The sequence below is a fragment of the Carassius auratus genome, chromosome 36 (genome assembly GCF_003368295.1).
Source record: "Carassius auratus strain Wakin chromosome 36, ASM336829v1, whole genome shotgun sequence".
NCBI classification, from domain to species: Eukaryota; Metazoa; Chordata; class Actinopteri; order Cypriniformes; family Cyprinidae; genus Carassius; species Carassius auratus.
Genome location: NC_039278.1, coordinates 15,335,363 through 15,351,819, shown reverse-complemented (window position 1 = coordinate 15,351,819; position 16,457 = coordinate 15,335,363). Strand labels below are relative to the sequence as shown.

The following is a 16,457-nucleotide window of genomic DNA, read 5'->3' as shown; positions in this document are numbered from 1 at the left end:
AAAGCTAATTTATTTTCCTCAATACTTTAATTTTCGTTTGCAAAACGTAAATTTTTTGCCTATATATACGGCGTTAAATTGACTCTATACAAGAATCCCGCTACACTTCACATCTGAACGCAAGAAACGATAAAGTGAATCGCTTGGTTCGAACAAGCGAATCGATTCGCTAAAATGAATCAAACTTCTCCCCACTACTATGACGAAGGCCGCGCTGTCTCGCTGTAGTAGAGCGCGCAGATTCCCCGCCCCGCGTCTCGGTGCAGCAGCTGACGGGGAGGGAGGCAGTGCGCATCGGTCACTCCCAGCGCAGTGTGTCCAGCCTCTCTCTCGCTCTCTGCGCGCTGCGGACTCCGAACGCGGTGAAGTTTATCACGTATTCGTTCATCGGTAAGTACAAACAAACCCTTTATTTTACCCTCGGATGTTTTATTGAAAACACACAGGATGAAACCCGCTCGCGTAGACCGCGTTTGCCGCAATAATAACAGTGATTTTCCCATAAATACGTGGGTGGTGATGTAGTCCAAATGAGAGGAGTTTGCGTCAATGACATAAATCCAGGTGTATCCAATGCTGAACCAGATTTGGAGGCCCTTATGCATTTAAATAAGCATTGTTATTTTATATATTGAATGTTATATAGTTACAATCAAGTAGGAATCATATGGGATAACGGTACAGTAGAATATGGATGCAAACAGGCGTGGTCAGATCCTGAGACTGGAGTTTTGCCTTATTCAAAGCGCAGACATGCATTTGCATAACCAGACGTTACTATAATAATTAATCGTATTCTGTGCTATGGATGTGATTTACCAGTTGGTAACTCGTAATCTAATGATATAAATCTGGCGCGTTACTCTCAGTGACCTGAAATGGACGTTGATCCGGTGCCCATCATCTCACTGCGGTATTTTAAAGAGAAATGACCATTTCACAAGTTAATGTCTCGCGACAGACCCGCAGCGGGCTACTAACATCCTTCAATCGTTGTGTTTTCACACTTCGGGCGTCGCGTCGCGTCTGTTTGCGAACGATAATCAAAGGCCATTCGTGACGTTTCCTGCAGTTGTGGATTTAAATTGTGGTAATATCTTCAGAGGTTGTGTAATGGGGACACAGAGAGAGAGTGTGTGTGTGTGTGTGTTTGTTTGTCATGTTGCAGCGCTCATGCGGCCTTTGCGTGCTTATTCCAAATCTGGGCAAGAGAGCAAACATCGCACTAAATAAATAACGCACATTTACGCAGATGCCACATTAGCGCTTAATGGAAACATGAGACTAGCGCAGCAAAACAGTCGGACATGATGTCATAATGGCACGCATGTAATGCACCGAGAGTGTTTCTGATGTCATAGAGCCACGCGCATGACGCATAACATACACCAGCGTACTGTGCAACCTGTTCTTTAATATTATACACGAAGATACATCTTTCAGATGCGTTTTGCATGACCTCGTTGCATTGCATGACTCAACAAGTGGCATCCAATTGTCATTGCAGATATTAAAATGGCTATTGTGCACTGTATTCCAGTTTGTCATTTATTCTTTGCATAAATGCTGTGTCAATAAAAAGTTAAAATGGGGTAGTTCGGATAGTGCATTCGATTTTGATGAGTTCAGACTTGTCCATGCTATTTGCATATATGTGTTTATCTGATGCAATGTGTCAACGATTCAGCAATGTTCATTTTTTTTAATACTGTTGTGCTTATGAATTAGTATGATAGTACGCCATTGCAAACACAGCCCGAATGGCCTGCGAAAGCAAAACAGTCCCCATAGAGATCTAGTCTCTCCCAGCAACGTTCACCAGAGACGGCGAGGAGTGCATTGTGTGCTCTGACAGCAGGATATTTCATTGGTTTAATGGTGGGAGGCGTGAGGGGATTTGGAGGTGCTAAAGAAGACCTGAAACTTGCTAATTCACCGGAATTTAAAGCAGCTCCAGATGGTTTTGTTGGACACCCTGGAGTGGCGCTGCTCACATATTCCATTTGTTTTTACACTAGAGCCACACCTACTATACATCATGACCACATTTAGTCTCTGGGTGACGTCTGCGCCTGGATATTGAATCATGAGGAGGTTTTTTATGCACATACACTTTTAAAAATAAAGGTTTCAAAAGGTTTGTTTTTTTGCAGTGAAGCCATAGAAGAACCAGTTTTGATTCCCCAAAGAACCTTCCAGTAAAAAGTTCTTAAAAGAGCCATTTTGAAACTGTAAAGTACATTTTATAGTTCCATTGGTGTTAATGGTTCTTCGTGGAACCATCAGTGCCAATAAAAATCCATTAGCGTATCGCCATATGCATTATTCAGGTAAGGTTTGACTCCTTATAAAAAGAGCATGCTGTATCTTTAAATAAGCTTTTGTCTTTGCATGCATATAATGAGAATGAGATCTAACGTGGAACTATTTCTCATGAAACATTCTTCACATTGGTGGGAAATGGAATTTAATTTGATGATTCAGTCAACACCATGTTGCTTTTTGCTTTCTGGAAGTTGAATTACTTTTTCATTTCTTCTCTAATTAATGTTTACCCCTTCCCTTTTATATTTCAATCAGGATTTGGCATATGATTGAGTCGGTTTCTTTAGTAAAAGCATTGGTTCTGGTTGAGCTCTTGGCAGGTCTTCCAAATGTATTGGCCTTTAAGAGCCTGGCACAGAAAATGCACTCTGCATTAGTTTTTTTTCTTCTTCTTGATGCATCAGCTTTATGCAGACCTATGTGCTCAAGCAGGCATCCTTAGCTTGCTTTACAGCTATAGCATTGCAGTTTGGCCTTAAACAAGCTCTACACCAATGCAGGTGCTTTGGATCTCGGTTTAATGCATTGCTTTTCTGAAATGTGAAATTACTATAATTCATAATGCAATAAGAATATGCATTGCAGCAAGGAGCATAATTGTAGGCATCTTCATTAGCAATAAGTTTTCTCTCAGCATGGCACAGCAACAGCTATTATTTAAAAGAATTGTTTACATGTTTATAGTTATCCACTTGATTTCTGGAGGTTTTTACTGCTAGAACTATGCAACAATGCATGTTAAAGAAATAGTTCACTCAAAAAGGACAATATGCATAATATATTGTCATCCTCAGGCCATACAAGATTGTTTCTTCATCAGATTTGGAGAAATGTAGCATTGCATCATTGTCTCAGCGATGGATGCTCTGCAGTGAATGGGTGCCGTCAGAATGAGAGTACAAACAGCTGATAAAAACTTCACAATAGCACTCCAGTCCATCAGTTTACATCTGAAGAAAAACAAAGACTGAGTGTTTGTAAGCATGCTTAACTTTAAAACCATAACTAAAGTCCGTAATCCATAATAACGCTTCTGTGAATCAGGAGAGAAATCTGCACAGATCAAACACTGTTTACAAGCCACATATGTGACTGTTTTTTTGATGTGAAAGACAACAGGAGATTGACTTTTTCACTGAAGGAAGCGTTATTATGGATTACAGACTCATATTTTAACCAGAAGCAAGGCACTGAAGTTAAAATCGTCTTAATGATGGATTTGTTTCTTACAAACATGCAGCTTTTGGCTTTGCGAGACATTAACTGATGAACTGGAGCGGTGTGGATTACTTGTGGATTATTTTTATCAGCTCATTCTGACGGCACCCATTCACTGCAAATGTGCCAATCCAAATGTGCTGACTAAACAAACTCTTCATCTTGGATGGTTTGAGAGTAAGTGCATTCTCAGCTAATTTTTATTTCTGCCTGAACTATTTCTTTAACTTTTGCATGTATGTTTCTAGCCTATCTGAGAAATGAAACCTTGATTTGCATCCCATGAAACCGGTTTATATAGGCTCCCGTGCATTGAAGTTGGATTGATTGTTTACCGTCAGTATGAGCTTATAATTAAACATGCTTATAGTATTAATCAAATCCCAATCTCTTTCCTGCATGTCTGTGCACTGTTTGATTCTCTTCATTGCAGCCAAACATAAAGAGGTACAATTCAGAGACTCTTCCCTTGATATTTCCATCATGTGAATGGCTTTCGTTGCCCCTGTCCAATAACAGCAGCTTAGTTTCCCTCCAATACTTCACAACAAAATAGAGCTTCCACTCAAGAGCAGCGACGCGTGCAGTGACACAATATCACATGGTCTTTTTTATAAAGGGAAACGGTTCATTCACAGCACAGACTGTGTTACAGAAGGACAGGTGGAGGGGCTTCGGTGTTTACTGTCAGGGGCGCTCGGTGTGTTAAAGAGGGGAGGAGCACTCCAGGTTTGGGGGACCAGCTGTCATGACGGTGGACAACAGGTGAGGGACACATGGTCCCTATGGGGGGCCCCTAGAAAGAGAGCACTGTTTGTGTTGGGACTGGGTGATAAAGCTAGAAAAAATATATCAAATATTATTTATTTATTTTTTTATTTATTTTTTAAAAGAAAAATTCAGTATTTTCTGCCTTTGAAACCATTGAATATATATTTTACGTTTTGTATTTGATTAAAAAAATATATATATATTTGTATTTGCTGCAAATTTAGAATTTTTTAATTTCCTTTTCAATAAAAAAAAATACCATAACTGTTGCAAAATAAATTCAAAATGGTAAATGCAAAAAGTAAAATAAATTTTTTTTTTCACAATGCGAGCATAAGGCACTTTAAAATCCTTGCAGAATTCACCATTCTTTTTGTATCAGCAAAATTCTATATTATATAATATTTCTGTTCATATGAACATCGTAAAATGCATTTCAGGTAATCAGTAAATCTTGTTTTTGAACAGGTTTGTAAATGAATCAGGCTTCTCAATGCAATGTAAATATCATAACACACCATTTAAAAAATATCGAAAGGTTTACATTTTATGTTTTAATTAATATAAATATATATATAAAATATATAAAAATAAAAAATGTAGTTGGAAATACTAAGATAATTTAAATGTTTTTTTTTTATTAATAAAATATTTTTTCATATTCATCACCGAGCTAATGTTTTAAAGGAAGGATTCAAAACAAACATTAATGCTATGTAAAAATCATACACCATTTAAAATGATAGATTTTTTTTTTATTTTTCTAAATAAATTCCAAATTTTAAAATGCAAAAGTATCTGTTTTATGCTAAAAGAAAAACAGAAAAAATAATGCATGATGTTTTTTACTTATTGAACACAAGGGACAATTTAATGATACATTCTTATTAATAAATCACTTTAAAACCTTTGTGGCATTCACCATGTTGGTTCATTTTAATAAATGATATAGTATATGTATTAATTATTTCCCAGGTGTATGTTTTGACTTTTTTAAAGTCATTATGAAATAATAAAAGCGACAGATCTTTTATTTTCTGTATTTTGACATACACAGATTACTGAAACAGAAAAACTATTGGGAGGGGACTCGCTTCTGTGCATCAGTTGTTGATTGGATGTTGAGATGTGGGCGTGTCTATCAGGGAGCTTAAAGGGGCGGAGTTTAAACTCCAGAAATCCAGTTTGATTGAACATCACAAGGTCAAAATATCTATAAGATGCATTTAGAAAACAGATAGGGTGGATTTTCATTTCTTTCTAAAAACAGCTCACGTCTTCTCTTATGTTTCTACAGCTGCCGCTCCTCGGGCTGCCTGGAATTTAATTTACGCTCTTATTTTTGGGTCTGAGAGCATCTAATCCAGTGGAGGCAGATGGACAGAAAGCCATTCGTCTGCCCGGTCGCTTTGATACTAACTGCTTTGAGCCCCTTTGCGACCTCAAAGGAAGCTAAACTAATTGCACCGTCCAGTTGTGTCTCAGAGTCCGAGCTGAACGATGCATTATTGCAGATCAAACATCATTTTCAGAAGCGTTTTGTAGTTTTGAACACACGCCCTGCACGCTCTGACAAAGGCGTGTGTCAGAACATTCTGTACAGGCTTAGATCATATCTTTATTTTGGTTAATTTCTGTAATATTCTGTCCAGGGTTCAGATTTAGCTCGAACCAGATATGCAAGGCTCTAACAAATCAAATAAAGCAGTTGCATCATATCAGTTAAGCAAATAAAAGGCATGTGTTGTGTATATGTTGGTGTGGATCTCGGGCGATGGCTGATGTGCTCGGAGCAAACAGAGATTGAATTAGAGGAAAAAAGTCCCGAGGGACTGGGTGAGGTCTGCATTGCTGGACGTCTCCTCTTTTCTCCTGCTTTCTCTTCCTCTTCTCTTTTCTTCTCGGTCACTTGATTCCTTCGCTCTCTGCGTCTGAAGTGTGTCGGCTGATGTGTTGCAGGATCATGAGATGATTAGAGAAGTATAAGGCTTTTAGAAGCCATTAGAAGAAATCTCTTGAAACTACTTCTTCCCAGTGGAAATGTTTATTTTTATTTAAAAAAAATTATATATTATTTGTTATTTGATATACTTAAACTTTTTAGTTTTTTATAGTAGATTTTATTTATATTTTAGGTTATTATACGTTTTTTGTTGGCAAAATAAAAGTTTAGAGCAATAAAATTAATAATTAGAATTTTGGGTTAATTTAGCAAGAATTATTTGAAGTCAAATCTTTTGCTTAGAGGAAGAGAAAAAGTACATTGGTTATATATTTCATTTTATATTTAACGTTTTTTATAATAGATTTTAATTTAATTTTAAGTCATGTTTTTTGTTGACAAAGTAAAATTATAGAGCATTAAAATTAATAATTTGGATTTTGGGAAAACTTAAACTTTGCTTAGATTAAAATTTGCTTAGATTAAGAGAAAAAAGTAAATTTTATATATTACATATTTCCTTTTATATTTACCGTTTTTATTTATAGTTTTTTATTGTAGATTTTATTAATATTTTAAGTCATACAAATTATGACTTTTTCATTTAAAAAAAATAAAATAAAATTATTCGTTGGGATTTTGGACAAATGTAAAAAAAAATCATTATATATAAAATTATTATATATAAAAAAAAATCATTATATATATATATATTTTTTTTTTTTTTTTTATTATTATACCAAACTCTATTTATTAGCAAAAAATTGTTAGTGGATAAAGCGAAACCAAAACACACTTGTGATATAGTAACGTATTTTACATTTCACTAATTTATGCAATCTCAGTTTTTCTCTAAGAATCTTGTGTTTCCACCAAATCAAATCATACAAATTAATAAAAAAAAATCTTGTAAAATAAATTTCTAATGAGATCAGATTGGTAAAACTGGTTTTAAAGTTTTGATTTGTGAGTGAATCGTTATTTTGATTAAATGAAACCTTTGAATGAGTTCATGAATGAATTGGTTAGAATTTGAATAATTGAGGAATCAAAAACAAGAGAAAGTAAATTTGTATTTAAATTTGCAGATTTTATGCTGGCATCTTTGGGATTATTATTATAGAGTTATGAAGTACATAAAATGGGAGTTTTCATAGTGATGCCTTAGAAGTACTGTTTTTGGTTCCCTAAAGAACCTTTCAGTCATCGATTCTAAAAAAAAGAACCATTTTTTTCTTATTTTATGATTTGCAATTTTTTTCTACTATCAGTAAAATAGAGTAATAGAATTCAGATCTTTAATTTTTTTTTTTTATTGGCCGATAAAACAAGAAATGAATCCGTTTGTTGTGAAGCCGTGCCTTTTTATAAGCATCATTAACAAAAACAGAGAAGAAATGCATGCTCTCTGCGGCTCGTCCTTTCACTTGTATTTTCACAGCAGAATATGTTCTTCCATGAATTTGTGAATAACTCCTCACATCCTATCGAGACACTTATCTTCACATCTGTCTGAATGAAGTCATGAGTCCTGGAGAACATGAGGTCATCTGAAACGAGTTTCCCATAGTCCCCGTGCATGACTCAAACAGGAAGTGCTTGTGCGTGTGCATCTCTAAATGCTGTTGGTTTAAAGGGTCCTGTACATTTCTATAGTTGATTGCATTAAAAGGAAAATGAATTAAAGTTGTCGGAAATACGTGTGTGTTTTACAAAAGCTAAATTAACGAGAGCCGTGTGAACCAGGATTTGCTTTTAAAAGATTTGGAGATTGTTAAAAGCTTCCTTTGTTGACATATTTCCTATTAGAAAAACCTCAGTGGTCTAAAATACCTGTGTTTTTCCTTGTAGTTTTATATTGTATTTTCCATAGATTGCAGAAAATGTATTGTGTCAATTGAGGAAAATGCTTATTATCTACCCAAATGGTGTCATGTTTCACTTGTTGATCAGATAAAAGCTCATTTTGTCAGTGTTTTGGTCATGGATGAGATCAGATATTGATTTTAAAGGCTAGTAAGTAAAGTGAAGGTCTTCGTCCTGCCTGAAGGGCATCAGCCCTGTAGGTCTGTCTATTAGTGGCTCGTCTCTTGTATCTGGTTTATCTCTGATAACATGAGAGCCGGGATATTCCCACACTCACACGGACCAATGATGATCCGAGCACTTGTGCAGACCTGAAGAGACTCCAATCTCAGTGCATTCCAGAGCTGGACTTTACATCAGTCTGTTAACATCATGAACACGGCTCCGATTGAACCCTTCAATCACAAGACTTTAATACTCCCAAATAATAATTGCTGCCAAGCAAGCAAACAAACAAACAAGTATGAAAAGATTTTATAATAGAAAAATTAAATTCACAATTAAAAAATTACATTTGAGAAATTATATATATATTGCATAATTTCAATTTCATTACCGATAACCGATATTTTAAGCCGATAACTGATATGTTGGCCGATAAATCTATATCCAAATTTTTATATACTTTTTTACAAATAAATTAAATGCATAAATAATGCAAACAAGTCGTCTCAAGTCAAGTGTTTCTTAAGGAATGCATTATTTATCGCTTTTAGGATATCGGCCAAATTTTCTTATTGGGCCGATACCAATAACAGAAAATTGAGCATTTATCGGCCGATACCGATATGGTGGCCGATATATCGTGCATCCCTAGTTAATATGTATTGTAGGAGTTGTACAAGGAATCTCTTCTGTCTTTCCCTTCAGGTTTTGTAATGCCTGATGAACAAAGTAAAACAGAGACGGTCAATCAGATATGCACATATTTAGTACATAAATATTTTTATAAATAATAAAAAATGTTGCAAAAAATTTGCTTAATTTTGTTTAAAAAATTATGCAAATAAATATATATATATATATATATATTTTTTTTTTATAATTGTATTTATTTTAATATTTGGCAGAATATAAATAAATGCAAAATATAATTTATTTCTTGTAATTGTGGTATAAAAATACATAAATGAAATAAGAAGTATAAATAATTTATAATATAAAAACAAAATAATAGTACAATTTGTGTGTGTGTGTGTGTGTGTGTGTGTGTATATATATATATATTTCAGAAATTATGCCAAATATGCATCATTTCTTGCTTTTTTTGTTTTTTAAATGTCATCAAAAATATATTATTAACTGTAATACAATTAATAAATTATGCAAATAAAGAATTTTATTTTGTATTTTTTTCTTATCATTTTATTTCTTTTTTTATATACGTTTAAAATATAAATATATGCAAAATATAATTTCTTTCTTTTAATTTTAGAATTAAAAAGGCCTAAAAAAAGTGTAAATGTTTTATGATATAATAACAAAATAATAGTAAAATGTGTGCGTGTGTGTGTGTGTGTGCAAAATATAAAATTTGCAAATATATTTACAGTTTTCTCTTTTCTTTTTTAAATTCTGTTACAAAATAGAACCTAGACATGAAGGGTTTTGTGAAATCTCAGATTGGAGAAGTTTGATTCATAGAGCTATTTTAGGTTTGACGGGAAACCTTTGGTCTCTGGTTCAGATCGAAGTCTATGGGCCTCAGGAAGTGATGTCATAATGGAGCTGATTCTCCGGCTGCTGTGACACTAAGAGCTGATGATTTCTCTAGAGATCTGACACTGAAACACACACACACACACAAATTATGGAAAATAATTTTCTTATGGCAAGGATGTTGTGCTTTTCTGTAGATTTTATTCAATCAGTCAATTAAACAATTAACTAATAAACGTTATTTATTAAACCTTATAATTTATTAGTAATGGACTTATTTCTTTCTTCTTTTTTCTTTCTTTCTCCATCTATTAATTTGATTATTATTATTATTATTATTTATGATTTTTTATTTCTAATTTTAATTTATTCTTTTTCATTTATTTGATTAGTTTTTAGTTATTAGTTATTCATTTAATTTTTTTATTTACATTTGATATTTTCTTTCTTTTTTCATATATTTGATTATTTTATTTTTTTATTTTTTTATATCATTATTTAGATTATTTATTTTATTTCTTTCCTTCTTTTTTCTCTCTCCATCTATTTATTTCTGTTATTATAATTTTGTCTTTCTTTTTTTTCATTTTTTCTTAATTTCTTTCTTTTTTATTCTTTCTTTTATATTTATTTTACTTTTATTTATTTATTCTGTACATACGTTTATTCATTCATTCATGCATTCTTTACAGAAGGGAGGTGTTTTGAATCGTTAAAGTGTGGGAAATAATTGTCTTATTGTTAAAGACTTTATTTTATTGTTAAAATTTATGATTTTGGAGAGGAATGTTAGAGTTCTTGTTGAGATCAATGATCTCATGATGAGTTTGAGATGTTGAGCTCTTCTGGAGAAACATCTTGAGAAGTCTGCATTAGTTCAGTCTCTCTTTATCCTCTTATAAGGACACTTGCTCTCTCTTGTGTGAGAGTACTGAGTGAACTGTAAATGGACTGATTCAAGGTTACACAGCTGATCTACGGCCTGGATCGAGGACTCTCGACTGACGCCTCGCATCTGTTAGCTATATATCAAGCTAAGCTAGCGGCATGTGTTCCACAGAGAAATAAACAATACAGAATAATAAGATCTTCTGGCCACGCTGCGGCTGAACTGGACTCGTCCTCACATTTGATCTGTTGACTGGTTTAATGTTTTAGTAGTTCAGTGAACATTTCTTCATAAGAGTGAGGGATGGGAGAAAGGGTCTGCATGTGGAAAGAAGAAATAATGCCTGACTGCCGACAAAATAATGTAAATAATAGCACGCATACTGTACATTTTTATACATTTACATAAATACTGTTATATAATTCATCGACTTTATAACAAAAGCTGTTCTAGAATATAAACTGTGACAACTTAAAAGTTTCTAAATTTACAATATGTGCATATATCATGAGATAACAATTATTATTAAATTATATTTCCCACATTTTAATAACCCCCAAAAACATAAATAAACAAATAAATGATATGTTTGTGTGTGTGATGAAAAAAATTATGATTAGAAATGGATAGATGGATGGATGGATGGATGGATGGATGGATGGATAGACCGATGGATGGATGGATGGATGGATTGATAGAGACCGATGGATGGATGGATGGATGGATGGATGGATAGATGGATTGATAGAGACCGATGGATGGATGGATGGATGGATAGATGGATGGATGGATAGACCGATGGATGGATGGATGGATTGATAGAGACCGATCGATGGATGGATGGATGGATAGACCGATGGATGGATGGATGGATTGATAGAGACCGATGGATGGATGGATAGAGACCGATGGATGGATGGATGGATGGATGGATGGATGGATAGAGACAGATGGATGGATGGATGGATAGATAGAGACCGATGGATGGATGGATGGATAGAGATGGATGGATGAATGGATGGATAGAGACAGTTGGATGGATGGATGGATGGATAGATAGAGACCGATGGATGGATGATAGATAGAGACCGATGGATGGATGGATGGATGGATGGATGGATGGATGGATGGATAGATAGAGACGAATGGATGATGGATGAATGGATGGATGGATGGATAGATAGATAGAGATAGAGATAGATGGATGGATGGATGGATGGATGGATGGATAGATAGATGGATGGATAGACCGATGGATGGATGGATAGAGACAGATGGATGGATGGATGGATAGATAGAGACCGATGGATGGATGGATGGATAGAGATGGATGGATGAATGGATGGATAGAGACAGTTGGATGGATGGATGGATGGATAGATAGAGACCGATGGATGGATGGATGGATGGATGGATGGATAGAGACGAATGGATGATGGATGAATGGATAGATGGATGGATGGATAGATAGATAGAGATAGAGATAGATGGATGGATGGATGGATAGATAGATGGATGGATAGAGACAGATGGATGGATAGATAGAGATAGAGATAGAGATAGATGGATGGATGGATGGATGATGGATAGATATGGATGGATGGATACGAGACGGATGGATGGATGGATGGATGGATGGATAGATAGAGATAGAGATAGAGATAGATGGATAGATAGATAGATGGAGACGGATGGATTGATGGATAGATGGATGGATGTATGGATGGATGGATAGATATGGATGGATGGATACGAGACTGATGGATGGATGGATGGATATGAGACGGATGGATGGATGGATATATAGATGGATGGATGGATAGAGATGGATGGATGGAGACGGATGGATTGATGGATAGATGGATGGATGGATGGATGGATGGATGGATAGATATGGATGGATGGATACGAGACGGATGGATGGATGGATGGATATGAGACGGATGGATGGATGGATATATAGATAGATAGATAGATAGATATACCGATAGATAGATGTTGCTTCTGTGCACTAATTGTAATTGCTATGACCTTGATTAGTTTTTGGTGTTAGGTGAGAATGATGTTTCAGTATCTTGTGTCTCTGGTGTCTCTGGTGTTCTATGAAGACGCTCTGGTGATGTTTGGTGTTTTCTGCTTCAGTCTCCTCTCGCTCCAGAATGTTCTGTGGCTCAGAGTCAGAACCAGATGGAGCTTCTGTTCAGTGTTGTTATCGCTGTTACCTAGCAACCTTAGAATCTACAGAAGACACAGAGCCTCAGGGTTTATGATCACTGCTATACTCGCTTTCTGAATTAGTTTTTAGTTTTAGTTTTGCAATTTTATAGTTGTTATCATTTTTTATTCTAGAACTTAAAATATTTAAAGAATAATATTATAAAATCTTTTAGTTATTTTACTACAGCAAGTTAAATAATCATAAATAAAAAAATGAAATGAAAGTATTATTTCATTTCAAGTTACAATATTTTTATTATTTTTACATTAATTAATTAATTACTTTTGGTGTTTTTAATTTTTTACTTGCAGACATCCAGGCTCTCATTGCTTAATTACTTTATTGTACTTTTTGGAAATGTTTTTAGTTTTAATGCGAATAGGTCCTAAAATATGTTTTATTTAATTTTAATGGCAATGACGGCTAAAGATCTAAAAATATGCAGTTCTAAAAATAATTTAGTGTATGTTTTGGAAAGACTGATCATCCAGTCCTGTGTGTGTGTGTGTGTGTGTGTGTGAGCGCACGCGTGTGTGTGCGCACGCGTGTGTGTGTGTGTGTGTGAGCGCACGCGTGTGTGTGTCTCTGTGTGTGTGTTTGTTTGTCTGTGTCTGTGTGTGTGTGTTTGTGTGCACGTGTGCGTGCGTGTGTGTGTCTGTCTGTCTGTATGTGTGTGTGTGTCTGTGTGTGTGTGTATCTGTGTCTCAGTGTGTGTCTCAGTGTGTGTGTGTGTGTGTGTGTGTCTCAGTGTGTGTGTCTCAGTGTGTGTGTGTGTGTGTCTCAGTGTGTGTGTGTGTGTGTGTGTGTGTGTGTCTCAGTGTGTGTGTGTGTGTGTGTGTGTCTCAGTGTGTGAGCGTGTGTGTCTGTGTGTGTGTCTGTGTGTGTGTGTCTCAGTGTGTGTCTCAGTGTGTGTCTCTGTGTGTGTCTCTGTGTGTGTGTGTGTGTGTGTCTGTGTCTCAGTGTGTGAGCGTGTGTGTCTGTGTGTGTGTGTCTGTGTGTGTGTGTCTCAGTGTGTGTCTCTGTGTGTGTCTCTGTGTGTGTGTGTGTGTGTGTGTCTGTGTCTCAGTGTCTGTGTGTGTGTGTCTGTGTGTGTGTCTGTGTGTGTGTGTCTCAGTGTGTGTGTCTCAGTGTGTGTGTCTCTGTGTGTGTGTGTGTGTGTGGCTGTGCCTGTGTCTGTGTCTGTGTAACTCTGTGTGTGTGTCTCAGTGTGTGTGTGTGTGTGTGTGTGTGTGTGTGTGCGTGGGCTGTATCGGGGGTTGAGGTCTTCAGCAGAAGGAGAGATTCGTCCCACTCGTCCATCAGTGGGTATCGTAATGTCAGTGTAACCTTGGCAACCCATTGTGAAGCAGATCTCAGCTCTGTCCCACGCACTCCATCTACAGTAAGAGCAGCTCCCATACAAATATCACTATGGTAACCTCAGTTTCTGCCAAAATACCATAGTTACTATAATGATGAATGCATTCGATGAGAAGAGCATCACTGTTACTGTTGCTCATGCCATATGTATAAATCTAATAATTATTCATGTAAAATCATTAAATTAACATGGTTTCTTTTAAAATACATATTTGTCTACTTCCCCCTTCATTTATCATGTCTTTAACTGTCTAATAAACTGTAAGAATAACAATTGTTTTCAATTGGCTGTACCAAGTTAACCATAGTTTCTACCAAAATACCATATTATTACTATTATTATTATTATTTGTTTTGATAATGACAGCACAATTTTTGCATTTTTGCTCCAAAACCTAAAAAATTATTATTATTATTAATATTATTATTATTATTATATAAAAATAAGGAGGTCTTCAACTGGAAATAAATATAATCCAAAATATAATTGTCCGTTTTATTTTATTTTATTTTATTTTGGGGGAATGAAATTAGTCTCAATCCAAAAAATCCCCCAAAATTATTTTATTTTTATTTTTATTTTGTTTTTATTTTATTTTTTTTTGGGGGGGGGGGGGTGAAATTAATGTCTCAATCCAAAAAAAATCCCCCATAATTATTTTCTTTTATACAATTAAAAAAAAATCTAATTGTTATTTATGTAAATCCATTTATTAACACGGGATCCTATACATCCTATATTTTCTCTTATATACTGTTTAAAAATCAGCAAAGATCATGATGTTTCAGATGGTAATATAATGGTACTTTAACATGGTAATGAAGGTTTATTTTTTTATTTTACATGCAGTTCTTCCAAAATCATGTCATGGTATTTTAGAAATGTACCATGCTATTCTTAAAAGTGCCATGAACTTCTCACTGTGGTAAAATTGTATTTTGGTGGAAACTATGACTTTATGGACATTAATGTTCATAATACAGTGGCAGAAACTGTGACACTGTGAAAGTTGAAGTATTCAGTGAAAGGCTTTCCCTTCTCGTGTAGTAAATAACAGATGTGGATTAGAAATCTTCACATTCTGCGTGACATTCAGAAAGGACGATCTCACAGAACTGAGCTGTTATGAAACGCTCATGCTCTGTTTTATACAGAGAAACACATTAACATGGTCCAGACAGCTTTATGTGACAATGAGAAAAGGCGGCATTGTGCCGGAGTTTGATGGCTTTCCACACAATGAGGCTCTTTCACTCATTTGGAAACACTGAGGTTTCCATGGATGCTTGCTGCCATGATGATTCACACAGCAGAGTTTAGAAATGCTCTGAAGAAATCAAAGGAAACAAGTCTGCCCAAAAACTATGGGAAATTATTGGCATTATTATTTTATTATTTTGCATTGTTTTTTTTGTTTTAGTTTTTTTGCATTGTGCATTATTATTTTTGTGCATTATTATTATTTTGTGTGTGCGCAATGCACTATTTTTTGTATCACAATTAAGCACATTTTATTTTCCAAAATACTAATTTCTGTAATGCAAATTGTACGTAGTATACAAAGTATACATCATGGTAGTATTTATAGCACTCTTTTCTCTCTTTCTCTTTTCATTACAGTTTTACACAAATATGAAAGTGCGATTTATAAAAAAAAAAAAAAGAAAAAAAAAAGTGATTTATAACCTTACATTTACATACAATATTTTACATTTGTATTATTAAAAATAATGTATTTTATGTGAATTGACAGTATCACAATCAAAAACATCAAAGGGTTAAGGTCCTAAAATGTATTTTTTATTTTTATTTGAGAGAATCAAGGTACGATGAAAAAGATTTATGCAAAAGTATGGATTTTAATGGTAATGAAAAGCTAATGCTATTTTATTTTATTGAAATTGAAATAAATTCACAAAACAAACAAACATACAAAACAATTCCAAAAATCTTTTTCATCAAAAAATTGTCAAGTCAAGTGACCTTTATTTATATAGCGCTTTAAACAAAATACATTGCGTCAAAGCAACTGAACAACATTCATTAGGAAAAACAGTGTGTGAATAATGCAAAATGATAGTTAAAGGCAGTTCATTATTGAATTCAGTGATGTCATCTCTGTTCAATTTAAATAGTGTCTGTGCATTTATTTGCAATCAAGTCAATGATATCGCTGTAGATGAAGTGACCCCAACTAAGCAATCCAGAG

At 34.7% G+C, this 16,457-nt stretch overlaps 1 protein-coding gene across 1 annotated transcript in view; it reads left to right on the top strand.

Annotated features, from left to right (window-relative positions):
• Positions 1-249: 249 nt before the first annotated feature.
• LOC113055388 (spectrin beta chain, non-erythrocytic 1) overlaps positions 250-16,457 on the top strand; it is a 90,034-nt gene continuing 73,826 nt past the window's right edge. The window contains exon 1 of the mRNA XM_026221671.1: positions 250-390. The gene's annotated coding sequence lies outside the window, so the exon portion shown is untranslated. The remainder of the gene's footprint in view (positions 391-16,457) is intronic.